The following is a 6,819-nucleotide window of genomic DNA, read 5'->3' as shown; positions in this document are numbered from 1 at the left end:
TAAAATGATGCACGATTAAAGGTGAGAATGTGAATAAGTAGTGACTCTGTGAACAGTTTTCATGAGTGCAAAGGATGGGTTCTTTGCCTGCATTTATGAGCTTCCATTTTATTCACAATGGATTATTATTAATAGATCTGAATTAGACTCTGTGAGCTAAACTATTGTTAAATGTATTAAATATAAATGTAAAAGCTTTTGTCTTAAAAATCGTGTTAAACCAATGTTGTATTTGAAAGTGAATTGCTGAAACATTTTATTTTCATTCTAGCTTATTCAGTTTTGCTAATTATTCAAGGTCAAATTTACTTGTTAATATTCTCTTATTAAAAATCCACAGCCTAACATTTTCTGAACCTTTTAGATTACAGTTGTATATGTAATCCTCCTAGAATTACTAATTGAGTTTTCAGTTTCTGTCTTTTACATAATGAAGTATCATTTTTCATTTCATTTTTCCCCATTTTATATGCTTTTATGTCATTATTATTCCTCTAACTTCTATATTATTAATATAACTACTTAGCATATGGATATGTATGTATAGATACATACATACATATACATATATATGTGTATATACATACACATAGTGTATATATAGTTATATCACACATTTCATTCATAAAATGTGGATATGTTTTCATAAATTTTGTGTGTTTTTTAATTAGCCTTCATAAAGTTTTTACTTTTTGGTTTACACTATTATGTACTCACTATTTCAAGGAATTGAAATTGCATATAGTTATCAAGCTCGTTGTTTTCTAATTCATTAATGCCTTTACTATAAATTAGTTGCATATTTCCTATGGGTTTATTTGTTTTGTTCTCAAGCATCTTGAGTAGTACTTTATTTTTATTCACTCTTCAATAAATTAAAGGAGGTATACCTTCCATTGGTAGACATTGGCTGAATTCCCTAAGTTTTAATCTAATACATTCTCTTTGACATTTATTTCTGAATACTTTTTAGTTCAACTTTTAATACCTTTTCTTCCTTGAGAATGATTGAGATTGTTTCACAGTTTCCTAGAATATTAATCGCGAGTGGGGGGATCTTTCTCATTTGTTCTTAATTTCTAAATTTAATAAATTTCATCAGAAAATAACTAAATTAATTTTGGAAACTTATAGAAATATTAAGTTGAAACTTAACCTACACTCTATTGATTGGAGTACATCATAGATATACAAAAATGTTTTACATGAGGAATTTACAATAGTCAAACTCATAGAAGCAGAGTAGAACGGAGGTTCCCAAGGGCTGGGAGCAGGGAGAAATGGGGAGATGGTCAAAGGGTACAAAGTTTCCGTTATGCAAGATGAACAAGTTCTGGATATCTAATGCAACATATGTGTATGTATGGTACATCATATATAGTACATAACATATATAATGTAACATACACATCGTACATATATACATGTATGTATATATGATGATATGTATGACATATGCTAAGTATATAGTACATAGTATGTGTAATACATAGTATATATAGTACATAGTATATGTAATGTATTATATATGCATAGTAAATATGTATACATACATGTGTATGTGAATGTATATGATGTACTATGCATCGTTACTATAGTTAACAATACAGTATTGTATAAGTGAAATCAGAAGCTTGTTAAGGTGGTAGATCTTAGGCATTCTTTCTACAAAAAAAAAAAAGAAAGAAAAGAAAATTATAACTATGTAAGGTCACGGATATGTTAATTAGCTTAATTGTCATTATTTCACAATGTGTACATATATCAAACATCAGGTTGTATACTTAAATGCATACAAATTTTATTTATCAGTTGTATTCAATAGAGCTAAGACAGAAATTATCCTCCTCAAAAATTAATTTAATATATTTTATGTTATGTTCAACTTTATTCATTTGTATATCTAAACATCATCATCACTTGTGCATCTAATAGGCATATCAGATTTACAAATGTGCAGAACAAAATTATAACTCTCTCCCTCCATTTCCTCAAGACTACTTCTTTCCCCAGTTTTTCTTGTATGCACGAATGCTAAGACCGTTTAACTAGTTTGTCAGGTCAAATCACCTAGTAGTCAACTTATTCATTTGTTTCCTACACCATTACCCCCATCTAATCCATTGACAAGTCTTTCCATTTCTCTTCATATCTCCTCTTACCTCCCTGGTTAGAGCTACAATAATAAATAAGTTAAATGAAAGAATTTTAGCAGCCCCACATTTTCCAGTCATTCCCAGTTATCATCCCCATTCTACCTGCTTAAACTTTTCCAATGGCTTTTGATTGTTCCTTGAATAACATTTGAACATGTTGTGGTAGCTACTATCTATCTCTCAAAACTATACTCTTCACTATCTCCCTTAATGCTATTCCACAGCCTCCCTGTCTGGCTTTTTGTTTTGTAAACAGCCAAGGTTATTTCTACAATTTGACTTTTTTATACGTATTCTTCTTTGTGTCTGGAATTCCCAAACGACCGCCCCCCCACCCACCCCGAATTTTATATACCTAGCTGTATCTCATTATTATGGTTTGGTAAAATGACCCATCATTGGAGAAGACTTCCCTAACCACTCTTTTTAGGTAAATTCCCTAGTAACTCACTGTATTTATAACCCTCAATTGTTTGATTCTTTGTGTGTTCACTTTCTGAGCTTCTTTAGTGGAAGTCAGCACCATGAAGAACAGGAACCTTATGGACCTTGTTCTCCACTCTATCCTAAGCACTTACTGCGAAGCCTTAGGTAAAACACTCAATAATTATTCGTTGGATGACTTATATTTTCACACCAAAATGATACCTTTCTCTTTTCAGAAAATTACTTCCCTGCTCATAAGAAGATAGCTCGATCCCTTGATCCTTTCAACAGAAAATGCCCCAACACTTAGTCCACTAGCTTAAGCAATGCCCAGAGTTTCCACTGGATGGTCATCAATGTTTGTCATTTCCCAGACACACAGTCACAGTGGAGTGAGGAACAAAAGACTGTAGCTCAACACAAAGCAATAACCTAGGGTCTCAACTGTAGTTTAAAAAATACTGTTCCTACCAGTAGAGGGTTTTCAGTTTCTCTAGTCCTACATAAAATGATCTAATTTTCTAAAGTGTTGTATTTTTCTTTCTTTTAGATAAAACCCCTCTCCCATCCTTCTGATCAATAGGGCCCCTTTATTGTGCTGCAGGGCATTTAGCTTCTATTCTGTTCTATTTAGGGGACTGGAAACAAAAGTATTACAACAATTTTTAATAGTTCACTTCTTAGGTACTCAGAAAGACTTCAACTTAATTGTTTTAATTTGGTCTTCTATTTTTGCTGTTGGTGAGTGGCTGTGAAGACTAACAATGAGAGCAGGCAATTCCTTAATTCATACTTACTTTTAACCTTTATTTCCCTCATTTTCCTTTATAACAGCATATTGTTAGATTTTGATTTTGGATCCAATCAAAGTTTATTAACTCCATCTTGCTTTGATCAAATTATTATATTTATGTATTGCATACTTCCCTGATATTCCCTTCGCTAATTCTTGTTTCATCATAAAAAGGGTGTTTTTTGGGTCATTTTTATTCTTCTCCACTGATTTTCAAATTACATTTTCTCATTTCATTTCTGATCCCTCAGAAATTGTGTGAGACAATAAATGATTTTTTTAAGGGACTAGGTTGTGGGGTAATTTGTTGTGGAATAAAATGTTAGCCTTATATAAATATATGAGTACAATCTTTTTTGAGACTAGGTATCAATTTTTACTAAAAATAAAAATCATCCCAGTAAAAAAGAAAATATCCATCTCTCTGAACGCAAATATACTACCTAGAATTTTTGCTGGTATAGTCAGTAATTTTTGATGCAAATTATTTTTCAAATTAATGTATTTTCTTTCAGTGTTTTTAAGAACATTTGCATGGTTTCATAGCCATATTAAGGATTATTATTGAGACAATTCTATTATTCTTTTATCATCTTTATCTTTTTTATATTCCTTTGTGTTTTGTTTATTTTCTTGATTTGAAACATTGCCTTGGAACCATAATTATTTGATCCAAATCTCTTCCCTTTAAACTCTGTGGTTGTTATTCCATTGCCTTGCCACATTTTATGTGTCCCTGCCCCTTCCTCAGTGGTGATAATTTAAAATTTATTTGATGTACTTAAATATCTTAAATTGTATCAAAATAAGTTTTTGTTGAAGTTTCTCATTATTTTATTCCAGTTATTCAATTAATTCTTTCTATAAGAAGTCTTGAATTTTACTTTAGATCAAGAAAATTGTATCCTATCATTTCAATGTGGCAGATCTCAAAACATTCCCAGTAGGAAAGCTCTGTGCCCTGCCCACAGAGTGGGCCCACACCACCTCTCACAGGGACCCAGGCCCAGCTTGATGCCAGCTCCCTTCTCAATGCCCCAAGGGCAAGGGTCGCCAAGGTTCACTTCTTGTACCCAGGCCTCTTGTACCCATTGTCCCTCTCTCTGCTCAAAAGGATGCCCTGGGCTGCTGCATGCTTCAGGAAGAGACATCTCCCTACTCTGGTTAAAATCTACCTGAATATCCTGATTGCCACCCTGGAGAAATTGTGTCCTGAAAGGCTTGATGGAACACTAAGCTTCCGGAGCACTGGAGTTTCCCTCAGGAAGTAACTGAGTCCTTGAGGTGATGCCTTGACAAGCATTCTTGTGGATGTTCCATTTGACAAGTTCAATACTGCCAAGTTTGTTATGAGATGGTTCTGAAAGCGCAAACCCCAATATGCAAATAATGGCAGTGAGCACCCCCCTTTATTCTAGCCGTGCAGCTCCCACCAAAGCAAAGTGCACAACCTAAAGAAAAGCTCTTCATGGCAGTTAGGGAACTTGTAGCAACAGTAAAACAAAAGACTACTGAGAATTCAGGTGATGTCACTCTCTTGTTTACTTTGAAAGCACTTTGGAATCTTGAGAATGAGTCTCTAGCTGCCTGCAAGCACTTTATTGAAATTCAAGGATTCACGATGTTCATGCAGGTCTTGGAAAACACCATAGCCGAAGTCAGAAAGCTGTCTTCCAAGCTGGTGACTGAGGACGTGGTGAAGCATATTAGCAGTTTGCTCTACAGCAAAGAAACAGAAGTCAGCTCTTTTGCTGTAGGCATTATCAACCATCTAACTTCTGATTAGCAGCCTTGGATATTCCATCACCTTCAGAGGAGATGCTCTTCTCCAGTATCTGCATCCAAACATCTGGGACTGTCTAAGTTCAAGGCATAAGATGACAGCATTGGTGATCTACAGATCCTTCAAGGCAGTTTTCCCACTCCTTGGCACTTCTCTCAACTTGTGGTTAAGCTCTGGTTACTGTGGACTACATATGATGTCTGCAGTAAACACTCCAGCAAATACTGTAAAATGTTATTGTAACTTTTGAGTGACATCCAGGAGCACAGGGAGGCAAATCCCAAAGCACAGCAGAGTGAAGTCTTCATTCTGGATGACTCCAGAATACATTTCACAAATTTTGGGAGATGCCCCCTCTGTGCTGAATGCCATTATTAACCTAAAGAGCTCCACAGGTGCTCTCTGTTTCTTAATGTCAGGTCTTCTGCCCTGTTAGCAATTGAATCTTGAAACCAGTTGTCATTAGAATTTGTGAGTTGGCTGCCTCATTGGACATTTTATTTTGGATTTTCAATAAGTTACAAAAACGTTGGATTCCTATAATACCCATAATCCCAAATCAAGCTGGAATCATCCTAGGGGCACTCCTTGAGCAGCAATTTTGAAAAATCAGACCCTAGATTCTGTGGGGAGACCTCTGAACTTGCGTTGGCACAGCTATGGCAAGTACTTTGCTCTTGTCCTGGCCAATTTCTCAACTCTGGGAGATTGCCAGGGGGAAGGGGACCTGTTTGCCCAGAAATGGAAAAGAAAGAGCCTCTGGGAGACCTTGGTATTTCTGTTAAATTTCATGTTTGAAAGAATCTCCTGAGTTGTCATTCGGTTATGTGAAGCCACTGGAAAAGAAGTACACAAAAAAAGGCTCTGGGAAATACATGCTTGTAAATGTGTTATTTGGAAGGCAGAACCTCTGTTGGAGAGGAGAAAAAGAAAAAAAAACATATTCTTTGCAGATACCAAAATATCTTCCACTTGAAGGATGGAGGGACTTTACCTTTTTGACTGTTCTATCTTTGGCCTTTTTTCCTCCAACTTTACAAATTAGATGGAGTGAGCATAACATTCTGTGTGAGTGAGTGTGAGGTGGGACATGGTGGGATTTAGGACTGAGAATAGAGTGCTTCGATGAAAGATTAAAGGGGCATTGGAAATCTGAATACCTCAAAATTTCAATGTGCATAAGACTGTGACAAAAATGAAGAGGCAGAAGAGCCAGAAAAAGATTTTCAAGATTTTCAAAGATTTTCAAAGATTTCAAGGAGTACCTTACTAGCATAGTGACAAGAAAAATATGGGCTTTTCTGAGAATTCCGCAACATAAACTGTATTAGAAGCTCTTGTTTGTATCCTCTGCAAAGCTCTCCTGTGGAACAGAGTATGAACTCCTTCCTTGCCTTATTATTGACAGCTAATGAGACATGTTTTGCCATTCATCTGTTTAAATTCAACTTTTTCAAAGAGCAAAGTAAATTCCTGTTTGATTAGTAGCATATTTAAAAACAAAACAAAAACATCCCTCATAAATTATATTAGTTTATTCTCATAATGGTTAACTCTCTTATGGCTTTTTAATTAAAATCCACTTTATTAGGTGAGCACAAATGATAGGTTGCATTGCTCTTGTCACATAAATAATTAGTGACATAGCTAGAATTTAAAAA

General features: G+C 34.9%; 1 pseudogene; it reads left to right on the top strand.

The window, feature by feature from the left end:
- The first annotated feature begins 2,680 nt into the window (after positions 1-2,680).
- LOC124245670 (protein zyg-11 homolog A-like) lies at positions 2,681-5,536 on the top strand (annotated as a pseudogene).
- The last annotated feature ends 1,283 nt before the right edge of the window (positions 5,537-6,819 follow it).

The sequence above is a fragment of the Equus quagga genome, chromosome 1 (assembly GCF_021613505.1).
Source record: "Equus quagga isolate Etosha38 chromosome 1, UCLA_HA_Equagga_1.0, whole genome shotgun sequence".
Classification (NCBI taxonomy): domain Eukaryota; kingdom Metazoa; phylum Chordata; class Mammalia; order Perissodactyla; family Equidae; genus Equus; species Equus quagga.
Note: the sequence above shows the minus strand (reverse complement) of the source record. Positions and strands in the feature narration are given on the sequence as shown.